This window comes from Sciurus carolinensis, chromosome 2, assembly GCF_902686445.1.
Source record: "Sciurus carolinensis chromosome 2, mSciCar1.2, whole genome shotgun sequence".
Lineage (NCBI taxonomy): Eukaryota > Metazoa > Chordata > Mammalia > Rodentia > Sciuridae > Sciurus > Sciurus carolinensis.
This window is the reverse complement of record NC_062214.1, coordinates 188,970,765-188,988,495: the sequence shown is the minus strand read 5'-3', so window position 1 is coordinate 188,988,495 and position 17,731 is coordinate 188,970,765.

The following is a 17,731-nucleotide window of genomic DNA, read 5'->3' as shown; positions in this document are numbered from 1 at the left end:
CTGGCAGAGTTCCCATTCCTGAAGGTCTTCGTCACCCCTGCAATCGTGGGAGTCTTTGGTGGACAGGAGCAGGGGCCAAGCAGTAGGGCCGACCTGTGTCCTTCCCAGAGGCAAAAGGAGGAAAGAACAGACATCCGAGTCAGGTGACAGGCCCTGGAAGGGTGCTGCCAGGTCATCAGTATCATCCCCTGTAAGTTAATTGTGATTCAGGGCTATGCCTCATGGGAGGCATCCACGTGTACATGGGCTCCTTTCAGCCTTTATGCCCGGTTGCTCTGCTTTCTCCTAGTTGGGGAATGGAGGCCATCTAGCAGAGACCTTGGTGTCTTGCTTTGCCTGTCCCATGTTCTGTCCCCAGCAGGTCCCCTCTGCTCTCTCCCTGTTCTGGAGACATGCCTTGTAAATTCCCCAGCGGCTGGCTCTTGCCCTGACTCATGCATCTGTCTTCCATCTGTCCATTCACTACCCCTTACCAACTTGCCTCGTCTGTGCCAGCTGCAGGACTGGGCATGAAGGGTACAGGTGAGAGGTCGTCTGCATGGCTGGGCAGACAAGCAAACTGACAGTTATGAGCAAGTGATAGTCCTACAGGAGAAGCCTGAGGAGTGAATGAGCTGGTGGATTAATAAAGGAGCTAATCTGGCTATTGGACTAAATTTCAATCTATTCCAATTTGGTAGCCCCAGCTGGAGGTCATTCAGTCTTTTGTTCACCTTATCACTGGGTAGTAGCAAAGACAGGCCTAGGACTGAACCCACATGATCATTTCATCTGTTCTTAGGATACCTGAAGCCTCCTGAGTCAGGGGCTACCTTTCAGAAAACGTACTTTGATTAACTTAACAAATACCTATTGAGCATCTACTATGTGCCAGGTACATCTGGATTCTAGGAACTAGCAGTGAACAAAACAAAGATCCCTGGTCTCAGGAAGCTTATGTTCTAGTAAGGAAGGCAGATAAGTCAAATCCTTGGTGTCTGAGATGGTGGTAAATGCTGCAGAGAAACACAAAACAGGGAAGGTCTGTGATGTTTGGGATGGAGCTTATGATTTTCACTTGGGAGGTTAGGAGGTCTGAACAAGAAGGTGATGCTTCTGTCAAGACCTGAAAGAGGGGAGTGATGAGCCCACCAGGTATGGGGGAGTGTTCCACCCAGTGGGCAGGAAAGTGCTGAGCCCTGAGCCACTGCCACAGAGGAGGAGATGAGATGGACAAGTAATTGGGGTTCAGGTAACATAGGTCCTTGTAGGCCATGCATTTTATTCTAAAGGTGTTGGGAAACCATCAGAAGGTTTTGAATGGAGAAATACTCTACTTTGTGTTGTAACAGGATCTCTTTGGGAGTATGTTGCAGAGGTCCAAGGCCAGCAGTTGGGGGCCATTGCATTGTACATGGACCATTGCAGTAACCCTGGTGAGAAGGGACAGAGGAAGATGGGCAAGTGGTGAGATATGGTCGGATTCTGGGTTCATTTGAAAGAAAACCAATAAGATCTGCCAACAGAATGAATGCAGGGTACCAGATAAAGAGATCATGTGACTGAAAGTGATTGCATCCTCTGCTGAGCACTCAGAAGGGTGGGCTTGACCGGAATCAGGTGGGGAAGGCTGGGTGAAGGTTGGTGTGGGTGGCAAGATCAGGATGTGCAAGGTCCTCAGCTCCATCCCCAGCATTGCAAATAAATAAATAAATAAATAAAATGGTTTTGTCCAGCTTTCCAGTTTGGTGGATGTTTAGTGGTATCTCGTTGTGGTTTTTAATATATAGACATATATCTCATATGTATTCTAGAATGTATGTGTATAAATATATATGTTAAATAAACAAAACAGATATGCAACTATGAATATATAAAATACATTTTAATATATAAGTATATATTTTTATGTAGTATTTTTGAGTGTTTTAATATGGACAGGGGTTAGGATATCACATTTGCAATTTTCTTGGGAGCAAACTTCCCAGGGGCTCTTAACCTCCTTTTTCAGTGAGAAGGAAACAGGTGCATCTTTCGGTGCACAGAGGATGAGGAAACTCATCTCACCGCCTCTCAGGCCTAAATGTTAGTTGCCAGGGCCTCCGAAGCCCCTAGCGTGCTTTCCTGTCACAACCCTCTTCTCCACTGATAGTAGTGACCCACCGATTTTTAAGGGCGAAGGACTTCTTTTTTGGGGGGGTACCGGGGATTGAACTCAGGGGCACTCAGCTACTGAGCCACATCCCCAGCCTTATTTTGTGCCTTATTTAGAGACAGGGTCTCACTGAGTTGCTTAGTGCCTCACTTTTGCTGAGGCTGGCTTTGAACTCTCGATCCTCCTGCCTCAGCCTCCCACTCTGCTGGGATGACAGGCATGCGCCACCACGCCCGGTGGACTCCTGGTTTTTATGCAGCTCTGTCCTGGGCCTTTGCAGAGCTACGCAATCTAGTTCAGCTTCCCCTTTCTATGTTTTCTGTGTCTGGCTGCTTCGGTTCAGTGTAGGTGTGACTCTCATTCACATTCTGGAGTGAGGAGGTCATCGCCATCTGCGTATTCCAGTGTGTTATGACGCAGCCATTGAGAGAGAATTGAGAGCAAAGCAAAATTGGAGGCTGAGTCTGAGTCTGACCCTCCTGTGTGTGTGTGGTGCTGGGGACTGAGCCCAGGTCCTTGTCATGCCGAGCAAGCACTCCACCACTGAGCCACTTTCCCATCCTGTTTTGTTGTTGTTTAGAAGTACTTTATCCTTATTTTTAATGTTTATTAGTGCATTAGAGTCATACATAATAGTGGGCTTCGTTTGGACATATCATGAATGCCTACAGCATCAGTTTCTCCAGCTCAGTGCCCAGGCCTTCCCCGTTCCCTCCCCTTCCTCTGCTCTACTGGTCTTCCTTCTGTGTATTTACTGTTTTTCATTGGTGCATTATAGTTATACACAAAGGTGGAATTCATTGTGATAGACACATACATGCACACAGCATGATTTGGTCAGTTTCATTCTTCAATTTCTCTTCTTTCCACCCTTCCCTCCCACTCCATCCCCTTCCTCTACGCCACTGTTCTCCCTTCTATTTTCATGAGACCCTCCTTTTTTATTCTTCCTTTTTTTTTGGTAACAGGAATTGAACCCAGAGGGGCACTTAACCACTGAGCCACATCCCCAGCCCTTTTCGTATTTTATTTAGAGACAGGCTCTCACTGAGTTGCTTAGTGCCTTGCTAAGTTGCCAAGGCTAACTTTGAACTCAAGGTCCTCCTGCCTCAGCCTCCCAAGCTGCTGGAATTAGGCATGCGCCACCTCACCCAGTCTTATTTCTTATTTCTCTCTTGCTTCCATATATGAGAGAAAATATTCAACCTTTGACTCTCTGAATCTGGCTTATTTCACTTAGCATAACGTTCTCCAGTTCCACCCACTTTCTAGCAAATGATATAATTTCATTCTTTTTCATGGCTGAGTAAAACTCCATTGTGTATACATATCACATTTTCCTTATCCATTAGTGTGTTGATGGGCACCGGGGCTGCTTCCCTAACTAGCCATAGTGAGTTGCACTGCTATAAGCATTGGCATGCCTGTATTCCTATAGTATGCTGCTTTTAGTTCTTTTGGACCAATCCTATTTAATTTTATTTTTGAGACAGGATCTTGCTGAGTTGTCCAGGCTGGCCTCAAACTTGCAATACCAAGTGGCTGGGGCTACAGGTGCACACCACCATGCCCAGCCTGTGACGGTTCTTCTAAGGCATTTTGTAGGAAAGATTCAGAAAAGAAATGGGCAGTATCTGGAGGAGATGGTGCAGTCAAGAGAGATGTACTTCATTGGTTTGTTTTTGTATTATTTTTCTTTTCTTTTGGAAAATAAATTTTTAGAGAAAGGTACAAAAGAGAAAGAAAATTGATGATGATGGTGATGATGGTGGTGGTGGTGGTGGTGACTGTGATGGTGATGGTGATGGTGATGGTGATGGTGATGGTGATGATGATGATGATGACGGTGATGGTTATGGTGATGGTGGTGGTGGTGGTAGTGACAGTGGTGGTGTTGGTGATGGTGGTGGTGATGGTGATGATGATGATGGTGATGGTGGTGGTGATGGTGGTGATGATGGTGATGATGGTGATAGTGGTGGTGATGGTGGTGATGATGATGGTGGCGGTGGTGGTGGTGATGATGATGATGATGATGATGGTGATGGTGGTGGTGATGATGGTGGTGGTGCTGATGGTGGTGATGATGGTGATGGTGGTGGTGATGATGGTGGTGGTGGTGGTGATGATGGTGATGATGATGATGGTGATGGTGGTGGTGATGATGGTGGTGATGATGGTGATGGTGATGGTGATGGTGATGATGGTAGGGGAAAGAGAAGTGGTTGAAGTGGATGGGAGGGTGCATACAGCCTGAGCTAGGAACACCAACTCGCCCTTCCTCAGAGGAAGGAAGGAGACTAGACTGGCACAGTTGCAGTTGGGGGTGGATGCGCTCATGGGAACTTACAGAAGTGCTCTTCTGCACTTCCTTTTTCTCAATGAAATAAGAACTGTGGCCACCAGGTGAAGGTGAGGGTCTGGGAGGGTGCACTGGGGGATGAGGAAGGAAGTGTGAAAGTGCCACTTAGCAAAGTGGGGACCCGAATGGAGGAGAGAAAACAGATGACTTCTGGGCCACTTGAAATTGTTGGCAGTCATAAGTGTGCAGTGAGATGGATCAGCCAGGTCACGTGACAACTGCATCTACTGCACAAGCCCAGGTGACGGTGGGTGCGTATTGTTAGTTTTAAATGAGGACGCAAGGCCTGAGGAGATTCGCTGTGATTCTTGCTTGTGCCCTCAGAGTTATCGTTACTTTTCCGTGAAAGATAGCCCGTTTTGTCTACTGCATAGTTTTCTTAGACTTCTTTCTGCCTATTGAATTTCGAGGGTCCAGAGATCTCTTAATTTTGTACTATCTTATTTCTACCAGTCCAAATTGGTGCTATTTCTGCTAATACAATTTTTTTAAAGTTTGGCAGATCTCCTATAAATCAGATTGTTGTTTATTAGATAAATCAGCACTTACAAATCTCTTGGAGATAAGCTTGGAGACGGAAAAGTCAATGTAACAGAAGGTGGGTTCTTGTACTCAGCCAGAGGGCAGCAGCTGCTGCTCCAAACCCAAGTTCACCTTTTCACTAAGGCTCATGGGTTGTGTGATACACATTTGCCCGGCTGCTCAGAATCCCCCAGAGCCCAACATAGTTATTTTTTTATATTAAAAAAAAATGATGGGCTAGGGAGATAGCTCAGTTGGTAGAGTGCTTGCCTTGCAAGCACAAGACCCTGGGTTCAATCCCCAGCACAAAAAAAAAAAAAAAAAAAAAAAAAAAAAAAAGAATGGACAGAAAGTTGCAGAAGGATAGTTATGGCAGAATAATTTTATTTAAAAATTCTAAATCCATAAAGCGATACATGTAATTTTATAGATATGGAAATTAATTTTAAGAGCACAAAATTTTCCAGAATAGTAAATGTTAATTTATGATGCTACTTATTTCTAAATGGAGGAAGCAGGGAAAGAGGGGTCTTTGTTATATTATTAAATTATAAGTATATAATGTTTTTGATTAATGGAAAAGTTTGTCTCTCAGATGTATTCAATTAAAGAATTTGTCCTGGGATATTTATCTGAAGACTGAGTAGAACTGAAAGTCAAAGCATCATATTAGTTAACTGGAAATTGTTTTGATATATGAAGTAAAAGGAAAATTAAAGTGTAGTTTCCAAATTGATGGTTGCACCTAAATTTCACCAAATAAGAATCCAACATATATATTACAAGGAACTCCTCTCGAGGTCACACACTTGGTTTTGTATTTGTTCCAACAGGACTTGATGATTTGGGTAAGTCCTACAAGAGGTGACACAAACAGAAGTGGGGGTCAGCGGGGTGGGCCTGAGCGTGCTGGAAACCTGGAGGGGGCCAAACGTGACCACACTTGGTCCATGACTCGGAGGGAGTGGCAGAGCCAGGCTGAGCTGTGAATGGCGGCAAATTATTCAATTGATCAATATTTTTTAAGAATCAGAAGTAAATAGGACATTATGTAGGACTTGGGAAAGCCACCAGTGGGTCCTGTAGGTTCTATAGTATTTGTGGTTTGAATAGCATTTGCTCAGGAGTAGGAGCAGTATAAAGACTCAGGCCTTGGGCTGGGGCTGGGGCTCAGTGGTAGAGCACATGCCTAGCACGTGTGAGGCCCTGGGTTCCATTCTTAGCACTGCATATAAATAAATATAGATCCATTGACAACTAAACATTTTTTAAAAAATCTAGATTAAAAAAAAAAAAGACTCAGACCTCCTCCCTGAGCGACAGGAAAGGCGAGAGGCCACGGGGGTTTCTAGCATCGAGCCTCCCTATCCTGTCAGGGTGGATGTTGAGCCCGCCACACGGTCTGTGTAACCTTTTCATTGATTCAGGATCTGCTACTCATTTATGAGAACTTGACGTTCCTCAGGAGTCTATTGTTGAACTAGTGCTTTGCTAGCCATTTATTGCTTCCTGTTTCTATTTTTTAATTTCCTCCATCAGTGATCTGACTTTTAACCAAATGTTTTGTCATAGAGAAAAAAGAAAAAAGAGGAACTCTGTTCTCATGTTACCTATTTTTATTTTTGAACTAATGCTAGTTATTGTGTTGTCGAACATGAAAGCCAGTTTCACTTTTTTTAACAATTCAGCCCTGGTTTGGAAAATCAGGTGTTCCAGGGTTCCAACGGGAAGTAGTAGGGGATTTTGCCAATGACCTTCCACACTTGTTAAGGGCTGAAGATGTGATGAAAGATGGTGTTGTATTTACCTGATTTAGTGAAGTCTGAATTTTAAAAAGATGTTTTATTGGGAGAGAAACACAAGAAAGCGAGACAAAGTGATAACAGGAACTTGATTCAACCAGGAACTCTCCAGGCATGTCTGGAGGTTTTCTGGGGCCTGGAGTGGAGGTTCCAGATTCAGCCGGGATTTTAGACCCTTTCACTCATCAGAGGCCACTGAGCTGGAAACCTGAAGAGCTGCCCTGCTTTATGTGCTGCCTGATCTTGGGCAATGTGTAGCCTTCAGTGTCTCGGTTTCTTTATTTGCAAAATCAGGGACCTAGGCTGTATCATTGCCAAAGTTATTTCAGTTCTAAAATTCTATAGCTGAAAGTCAGAAAGGGGCTTCATATATTCTAGAAAGTCATGTGAAGTTGGAGCTAGAGGCCACTTCTGGTCAACTCGTTGATTTGGTATTCAGCCAGGATTTGCTGAGTGCTTACGATGTTTTGAGGAACTGGATAAAGCACACAACAGCCCCTGGCTCATGGACCAAACAGTGGTCTCTGAGTAAGATGTGGTGTGGGAACCAGAAAACTGGTCAAGGGATTTTGGCAGAGCCCCTCTGTTTTTCTCAGCCAGGAGCGTGGGGAAATGTGTTCCCCGCAGATAATTCCCCAGGGAGGGAACTTCCTTGAAACACTTAGCTTGAGATCTAGGGGAAGCCTGTTCTTAAGGACTTTGAGATTTGAATGGGGCTGATGGAAAGAAGAAAATGTCTTTTGAAAGACTTCAGCAGACTTTTTATTTCATCTCTGGTGCAGGCTATTACTGTGCCTTTCTTGGAAGACCACGCGAATCAATGATAAGAGCAAATGATTCTCTATCCATTTGTCAGGCATTGTTCTAAGCCTCATTCAATGTACAGCAACTCATTTCATCCTTACAACAGAGTGTGAGGGAGGTAGTATATTAGCCCCATTTTGCAGATGGGGAAACTGAGGTACAGAAAAGTTAAACAATCTACCCAAGATCTCACAGTCAGTAACTGAGCTGGCCTACACAGGTCAGACTGTGCTCCTAATTCCAATCAGGGATGCCTTCTTCAATGGGTCTGTTAGTGATGCAGAAATGAAACTGAGGTCACTCTAAGACCCAGTGCAATAGCTTCTTATAGCAGTGTAACAAATGTAACTAGGTGGATGGCTTAAAACAACACAGGTGTGCTCTCTTACAGTTCTGGAGGGCCGAAGTCTGAAAACTGGACAGGGCTGTGTTCCTTCCAGAGGCTCCATAGGGAATCTGTTTCCTTGCCTTTTCCAGTTTCCACAGGGTGTCCATGTTCTTTGGTTCTGGCCTCCCTCCATCTTCCCAGCCAGCGGTGGCCAGATGAGTCTTTCTCACGCCGCTTCCCTCTGACATTTATCCTGCTTTGCCCCTTTCCTTTAGAATGATCCTGTGGCTACACTGGGCCTGCCTTGAGCATCCAAGAGCTTCTCATCTGCAAAATCCCTTTTGCATATAGGTGACATTCACACATTCCAAGGATTAGGATTTGGACATCCTCAGAGAGCTATTGTTCTGCCAGCCACACCCAGCAGTACCACCCACAGATCAAAGGTCAGGTCGTTTAATGATGGAAATACATTTTGAGGAATGTGTCATTAGGCAATTTCATTGTTGGTGGACATCACAGAATGCATTTCACAAAGTAGGACAGCCGTATTGTCAGTAGGCAACCTAATCTATGGGAACGCCATCGTACATGCCGTCCATCATTGACAGACACAACATTATGTGGCACGACATTATGTGTCATTGAAAATGTATGGTCTGTGCAAAAACCTGCATGTGGATGTTCACAGCAATCTCACTTATAATAGCCAACAAATGGAAACAGTCCAAATGTCCATTAATGAATAAACAAGCATGTATCTGTCAACAGGTGATTAACAAAATGTAATATCCTTGCAATAACTGATTGTTGAACCTGAGAAAGGAATCAAGTACTGATGCATGCTGCAACACGGAAGACCCTGGAAAACATTATGCCAAATGAAAGAAGTCAGACACAGAAGGCTGTGTAACGCATGACTCCATTACATGAAATGTCCAGAAAAGGCAAATCTAGAGAAACGAAAAGCAGGTTAGTGTTTCCCTGGACCTGGCAGGTGGGAATAGGGAGTGATAGCAAATGGGCATAAGGTGACTTTGGGGGTGATGGAATGTTCTATATATAAACTCTAAGGGTGATTTCACGACTGTGTAAATTCACTGTAAATTATTGGGTTGTACACTTAAAATGAGTGAAGTGTAAGGTACATAGATTCATTAAAGCATTTTTAAAATATGTTTTTTAGATGTTGATAGTGTTGAGAACAGGGTGATATCTGTGCTGCTAACTGTCTCAATCACCCAGATGCAGGCAATACAGGACAAACAGGACTGCTGGGCCCCTGTGCTTACCAAGGTTGTTAAGAGATATTTGTCCGAGGAATGTGTGGTTGCCTGGAAACCTTATCTATCAAGGACGGGGGGGGCTTAGCCCCGACTCATCTCCTGCATAGTTCACCCCTTCCCTCCTCCCTTCTTCCACTAGGACCGTTCAGTTCTGGCAGGACCCAATGAGAATCAAATAGATTGGCAGGACCCAACCAGAGGAGGACTAATGTTTAGCTGTTCAAATGTTAACCAATTAAAAGAACACCGTAAAACTGCTTGCCTTTCATTATAAAAACCCTGCTAAACGAGGACTCGGGGCCTCTTAGCGTCACCGGTCACCGGGGGTGCGGAGGACCAGGCTCGAGCTTACTAATAAATGACTCTTTGTTGCTTGCATTGATCGTGGTCTCTGGTGGTCTTTGTGGGGTCTCGAGCCTTTGGGCACAACAATAGACCTTTATTTTATTCATTTATTCATAAGTGGTACTGAGAATCAAACCCAGTGCCTTGCACGTGCTGGGCAAGTGCTCTACCACTGAGCCACAGCCCCAACCCTAAAGCATTTTTTTAAGTATTGTTGCCAATCCCCTTTTTCTAGCAAGGGCTGTCTTTTGTTTTGAAATTATTTCCTGGGTTTTTTGTTGTTGTTGTTGTTTGTTTGTTTTTTTAAGTTCATGAGTCCCTTATTTCTGGAAATGGTGTGATAGAAAATGGCCACAGTAGTGTTTTTTTTTTTATTGTCCTTCCTTGGAAAGTAAACACCTGATGTAAGTTCCTGAAAGTTGATGAAAACTGTCCTATTTGGTAAAATCCAAGTTTGGGAGGCCCTGGCCTGCTTCTCTGTCAAGGCTGGGAGAGGTCTTATGGATCACCAAGTCCAACCCACTCATTTTCAAGAGGAGCTGAGTTGGAAGTCTATGGAGTGGAGCTGCCCATCCAAAGTTACCCATCCAGACTCTGGGTGGCCCACTCTGTTTCTCTGTTTCCTTTGTCACAATCTGTGGCCCCAAGGTGCTTTCGATTCTAAGATTTGAGAACTTTTTATCAACCTGCCTATCAATCCCCCTAAGGAATGACATTTGCAGCAGGTCAGAATGTTAAAGAGTTACTTCATCCAGGACCTAGGGGAAATGCTTGGCTCGGCTGAATCGAACTGATCTGGATGAATCACCTGACCCGGGTCAGCCACACCATCACATGACAGCCAAAGTCTAAGAAATGCATCTGCCAGCGACCAGGAAGTGCCTATTAGCCCAAAGGAGCAGATGTCCACGTGTCAGCTGGTAACTGAGGGCCCTTCCCCAAGACTCAGCAGAGTGGACATGTGACTTGCAACCCCTGGGGTTGGACCTGGTGCCACATTCCCTGTTTCACTCTCACTGTTCAAAATAGGCTGCAAAGGCTGCTGGGAAAACTCCTGGGCACTCAAGGGTCATGGTAGTTGGGGACAGCAAAGATGGATCAGCCATTGATGTCTGTATCACCCAGTCTTGTGGGGAAAGGACTGAAGACAGCTTTCAAGAATGCATCAGATAAAGAGCCTAAGTTAAAAGGGAGAGTAATACTGGAGTCATGTAAATACTGACCAAGACATTTTCCTGATTCATACCCCGATTTTTTAGTAAAATTGTCTATGGCAAGTATTCAACTAAGGTTTTTATTGTTATACAATTTGTAGTTCTATAATACAAAGTTTTTAAAAAAACCTTATCAAGATCTGATTCACAGACCATGAAATTCACTCCTTTAAAGTATACCTGAGGGGTTTTAATATATTAGAAGTACACCCATCACCACTGTCTAATTTTGGAACATTTTTAGTGCCATATAAAGAACTCTGTACCCATCATCAGTCACCTCCGATTCTCTCCCAGCCCTGCAGTCACTGATCTGCTTTCCAACTATACAGATTTGTCTAGTGGACTCTTCTTAAAAATGGAACCATACAATATATGGCCTTCTGTGGCTGCCTACTTATTATGCTTAAAATGGTCTCCAAATCTCATCTACATCCATGGGACAAAAAGTAGAGTGAGAGGAAAGGCAGAGATGAAGGGAGAATATTTGCAAAGACAATAAGGAACTATTATTCAAAATATATCAACAACTCTTAAACTCAACAATTAAAAAACAAACAAGCAAGCAAGCAATCCAATTAAACAATGGGCAAAATACCAGAACACACATCACCCAGGAAGACATGCAAATGGGAAGTAAGCATAAGAGAAGGCATCCCCTGTCATGTCAGGGAAATGCAAATGAAAACAGCAACGAGATTCCACTGCATACTCATTAGAATGACCAAATTCCTAAACACTGATGCCACCAAATGCTGGTGATGATGTGGAGTGACAGGGACTCTCACTCAATGCTGGTGAAAAATGGCACAGCCACTTCACGGGTTTCTTAGAACACTAAACATCCTTGTACTACACGATCCAATGATTGCACTCCTTGATATTCACTCAAAGGAGTTGAGAACTTATGTCCCTTCAGGAGATCTGCATGTGAAGTTTTACTCATAGCAGCCCCAACCTAGAAGCAACCGACGCGGCTTTCAGCAGGTGAATGAGTTAATAAACTGTGGTGCATCCGGAGGAAGGAATAGTATGCAGAGCTAAAAGGGAAAGAAACGAGCTGTCATGCCATAAAAAGTCATGGCGGCAACTTACATGTATCTTACTAAATCAATAAGAGAAACCAATCTGAAAAGTTTGCATGCTATGGGACCCCAACTTTAAGACATTCTACAAAAGCAACACTCTGGAGACAGTGAATAGGTCAGCAGTGCCAGGGTTGGGAGAGGTACACAGGCAGAGTACAGGGGACTTAGTGGGCAGTGAACTGCTCTGTACCATCCTATAATAGTGGACACATGTCATGTGTTTCCCCAAACCCATAGAATGCACAACACCAAGAGTGACCCCAATGCTCTACTTTAAGCTGCTGCCTTGAGCCGGATGATGAAGGTCCACGCAGGTTCACGGATGCTAACAAGCGTGCCTCTCTGGTGTGGGAAGTTGACGCCACATCTTTTGGCCGAGAGCGGAGGATCTATGAATTTAACAGAGTTCCCATGCACTGAACTTTTTGTTCAAAGCTGCCGTGAGCCTAAAACCACTTTTAAAATAGTCTATTAAAAACGAAAAATGAATAAACAATGCAATCATGTATACCTGACTCCAGTGTCATGCTTAAGGGACAATGACCCAGTGTAGTGGAAGCTCTTCGTGCCCTGCCCAGGTCCCTTTATGGGGTCCAGCCACCATCTCTTGCATGCTGTGGTCCTCTTCATCCTTCTCAGGGTAGCGCCCACTCTGCCATTGGTTGTGGGAAGCAGACCCCCGCCGGAGACGACTGGGAGCTTACAGCCCTGCTTAGTGGCCAATGACTGACTGACGTGGGGTCTGTAGCAGGCCAGCTTTCTTGCCTCTGGGTAGAACAATCTGCATGAGAGAAGCCACTTTCTGGAGCTCCTTGTGGGATCTCTCTCTCTCTCTCTTCCAATAACAAGTTTTTATAATAAGAGTGTCTTTGGGAAAAAAAGCGGAAATGAAAGAAGAAACCGTGGTAGTGACATACGATGTGGGCAGAAATAAGCCTGAATACTATGGGTTGGGCTTCCTTTGACTGGGCCTCAGATTTTTCAATACGTCTTGTATTTCAACGTGTGTGTGTGTGTGTGTGTGTGTGTGTGTGTGTGTGCACAATTCATGGTGTCTCTCCTTTAGGAACCGACTATATTAAGACCAGTCAGAAATTTCTGACTGTTCTGTTCCTCTGAATAACCTCTTCCACCAGGTAATGAAAGTCATCCTTGATTGCATCCCTGGGGGAGAAAATCCCAAGCCAGCTCCATCCCTGGCTGCTGCCTGCAGGAATGACTCCCCACTAATTTCCCTGAGTCTTAGCTTTCTTATCTGTAAAGTGAGAGTAGTAATGCTTTATTGATATGTTTCAAAAATTAAATGATAAAACAACATGTTCAGCAATGACGATGAGGAGAGTGGTCTTCCTATAACACTAAAGGGTCAGAGTGGTTAAAATTAGGCTCACGGAGGCCTTGGCTTCAGGCCTGTTCCCTCTCAATCTACAACTGCCTCCTCCTCTGTCATCATGGGGCACTTGCCGAATCCTCGGGGGACCTCTGCAGAAGGTGGACATGCCTCTCCTTACACCTGCTTTGGGGTGACTGTGATGGGCTGACAGATCTGGCTCCATGAGAATGTTACAGGCCAGACTCTAAGGGAAATGACTAAACAGACTCCATTTTGCTCTGAGACTCCATGTTATGTAGGAAATAAGCTTCTCCCATGGGAACACCCCGCCTCTGTGCCCATCATCAGTTACGTGGTGTGACATGTTTAATAATATACATGGCAACTCCTATGTAGTAAAGAATTGCTCTCTTTTGATTCTATTGCTCCTAAACAATGTACCATGTGAACAGTGATTGTGTGGATGTTAGTACCCATTCTTTAGTTTGTACCTAGGTAAGGGTCATTTTGACCCACTTCCCCCTCTGTCGATGATCTCATGATGTTAATGTGTAATTTCGAATCATAGCAACAGACACTTATGATTGATGTGATTTTTGGTATAAGAACCCCTACAACCCTGTGGTCGGGGCTGTTCTCCCAATAGCCATTTTTTGGGGCATTGTGTGAGACAGTCAGCTGGCCGGCTTAATAAAGACTCTTAAATTTGGACTTCTCAGTGGTGATCGGTCTGTTCTTAAGTTGGGCCCCATAACAGTGACCACGCTCCCTCGTCCATTTTCTGTTGCCATATCAGAATGTCTGAGGCTGGGTAATTTAGGATTTATGATGAGCAGAGATTTGTTTGGCTCATTGTTCTGGAGGCTGGGCAGTCTGAGGGCTCAGCACTGGCCTCTGTCGAGGGCTTTTGAGCTTCCTTGGTGGAGGGCAGAAGGGCAGGAGAGCACATTCCAGAGCCCAAGAGAGCCAGCCAGGGCTCCCGTTGTAACAAGCCCTGTCTTGTTATAACTGACCCATTGCTGTGACAATGACATTAATCCTTTCATGAGGGCAGAGCCCTCGTGACCTAGTAACCTCTTATGAAGCTCCATTTCCAGCACTGGTGCTTTGGGGACGGTGTTTCCATCATGGGAACTTTGGGGGACACATTCAAACTATAGCAGTGAGCACATGGCCACAGAACCATCTCCCCCTGTACAAGAGTCAGCTGGAGGCCTGCCTGGGAGCTCTGGAACAGAGTAGATAGAGTTCAAACAGTCCTCTGTTTTCTGGTTCGGCAGGGGGACAAATGTATGCAGTATTCTTGATTATGTAGAGAATATTTTTGTCCCTGTTTTGTTAACAGCTATCTGGGTCCACAGCTCCCATGCTATAAGAGAGGGGGCGAGGGAGGGAGGATATGACTTAAAGTAGCCGGTGAGGGACCTCATGCGTCCTTCTGGTTTAAATCACTTCCTTGCAGGTTCTTTTGGGAACGTGTATTAGCCTTTCAGGCTTTCTCCTGGTAGCAGGGATAGCTGGTTGTCCCCAAATATCCTTTCTGTCTTATTTCTTTTAGCAACAGAATCCCTGAGCCTCAGCCTTGGCTACCTAACTTAAGCCTGTATTTCTCCACTGCCCTGGGAGGCAGGTGCAGCCCTGTGACCCAGTTCTGGCCAATGGCATAATATCACCTACGATCTCCATCCAGCTGCCTGGAACGTGTCATGGTACATGACAGGACAGACCGACATGGTCAGTGGAACATGAGTTTAAGGGAATGATTCTATAAACCAGTCCACTGTGCTGACCCCCACGTGCCTCATTTTTAAAAAGCAATTCATCTGCAGCCCTGCCTGGCTAAAGTCCACATTCCTCAGCAAACTACCTGCTACCCACAGAAGGACAGGCCCCCAAGTGCCGATAAGAAGAATGCGAGTTACCCCGAAGGGGCGAATTCTGTGATCTTTGCACAGACCAGATCCCAGAACTCAGGGAGATAAGGGTAATTCCCCCCAACCATAAAATCTGTAAGAACAGGTTCCAATGAGAACTGGTCAGCATGGACCAAAATGAGCTCGAGTCATGGGTGGGGACCTGAAAGTCTGGTGGCATCTTGCTGTCTGTCAAAAGTGAAGAGGTGGAAATGGGCAGGGCTTTCTGGAAACTTCCCTGGGACCCCCCAAAAAACTGTACAATGGGAGGGGCACACCATGCCTCTTCTCTCTAAGAGGATCCCTCTCTCCCTTCTAATTCCTATTCCTATCCCTTCTAATAAACTCACGCTGTCACTCTGAGTGATGTGCCTGAAGTCTTTCTGGCATGACTGCTAGAATTGGGGTGTGGAGGGAGGCCTTTGTGCTGCCTCGGTTTCCCGGAAGGCCTCTGCCCTGTACGGTGTGGAGCCAGCTTTGATCAGATGAAGCCAAGGGTCCAGGCATGGAAGCGCTTAAGAGCAAAGTGCTGCGTCCACAGTCCCAGGGGCTTCCTTAATGGCTCTGGACTGCTAATACTTGGCTTTCTTTACAAGGGAGAAACTGTCTTGTTTATGTCGCCTTCGCTTTGGCCTTTGCTCTAGCAGCTGGCTGTGTGTTCTGATGCACATCCTGTTTCCTCTTCTCTCTTTCAGGATGGTGTCTGCAGACAGTGCGGGCACCTACAGCCCCATGGCAGGGGAGAGAGGGCCCTTTCCCTTGCTGTCCTCTAGGCTTATGGTCTGGTGAGCCTTGCAGCCTGCCTGCCGTAGTCCTTGGGCACACAGTCCTGGTGCCTGTTGGCTGGTCACACTGGGCCGTCAGGTGCTGAGTGGGCCTTGCTGCTGCAGGCTGCCGCCGGTCACAGGTTCCTTCTGCACTTCTGTGCCCAGTGGCGGTCTGCAAACTCTTGTCTGTTTCTCCACATCCTCTGGGGTACACAGATGCCTCTGGCTGCCCTCTGACACCCCGCACACCCACTCAGACACTCTCCTTCGCCCTTTCTAAACTACGCTCTGAATGTAGGCCTTTGCCACAGGGGCTGCACAGTCCCAGACTGGATGCAGGGGAGAGGATGCCTCTGAATCCCACAGTCTCTTCCTTCCACCGATGGAACTTGGGTGGAGAAGAGGGCGAGGGTGCTCTCTTCCTCTCTGGAGAGACTTGGAATAGTTTTTCCTTCTCTTCCTTCTCCTGTTCCTGCTGTCCCTCCTCTTCCTCCTGAGTCAGGCTCTTGCTATGTGGTCCAAGCTGGTCTCCAGTACATGGGCCAAGTGATCCTCCTTCCTCAGTCTCCCAAGCGACTGACACTGCAGATGCTTCCACACCCAACCCGAGCTGCTTCTTCCTGTTGGATGCAGCATCTCCAGGTCATCCACCCCCAGAATAAACTTCAAGACTTAGCTCAGTGGTCTCAACTGGCGTGGAGGATTTTGTCTCCCAGGGGCCATGTCTGGAGACACTGTGGAACATTGCGACTGGAGAGAAGAGATTTGCTACTGGCCTTTAGTGGGTGGCAGTCAGGGATGCTGTTAGACCTGCTGCAATTCGTGAAAAGACACAAAACAAACCCGCTATATAGTACAGCTCTGCGCTTGTCAACTGTGTGACCTCAAGTATGTTTGTTAGTCTCTCTGAGTTCAGTTTCTTCATCTATAAAATCAGGCTTATCATAGCACGCACTACACAGAACTTTCTCATAGAATTGCTATGAAGATTAAAACAACTAACACAGGCAAATCCTTTAGACTATGGAGGGTATCTGTTACAAAAATAAAAATAACCAAATAAACATAGAATAGCATGCTATAAGAGAAATAGATACAGTGTCAGGAGCTAATAAAAATAAAGCAGGGTGAGGGGGTAGGGAGTGATAGAAGAGAGCCTAGAGACGCTTCTTCTGTAGAATATTCAAGGAAACTTCCTTGAGAAAATGACATTTGAGCCTGGACTGAAGGAAGTGAGGAAATACTTTATTCAAGACCCCAAAGTCAGTTTCAGGTGGAGTAAGAACCCAAACAAGGTGCCATTATAATCATATTGGCTTGGCGAGAAGTCCGAAGTCTGGCAATACCAAGCATTGGGGAAGTTGTAGAGAAAGTGGAATTCGCAAACACAGCTTTTGGGAATGCAAAGTGGAACAGCCCAGTTGGAAACAGTTTTGAAGTTACAAAGAAAAGTTGGAAATTACTTCCTGTGAGATGCAGCGATTGTATTCTGAGGCTTTTACTCAAGAGAAACTCATACAAAAATCCACCAGGATACAAGAATAATCACAGCCACATCAGTGTCACTTTAAACCTGGAAGTAACCCAGATGTTCATGAATAATCGAAAGACAAATTTTGATATGATCATACCATGTAAGATGAGGTGAAGAAAATGAACTACTCCTGCGAGCAGACACGTGGAAGACGGTCATGAACCTGACATTTATTATGCGAAGTAGACACAGAAGAACAGTATGAGTCACGCAAATAAAGTTCAAACACAGGTTGTATTAGTTTGTTTCTCATTACTAGAAGGAAATACCTGGGGCTGGGTACTTAAAAAGGAAAAAGG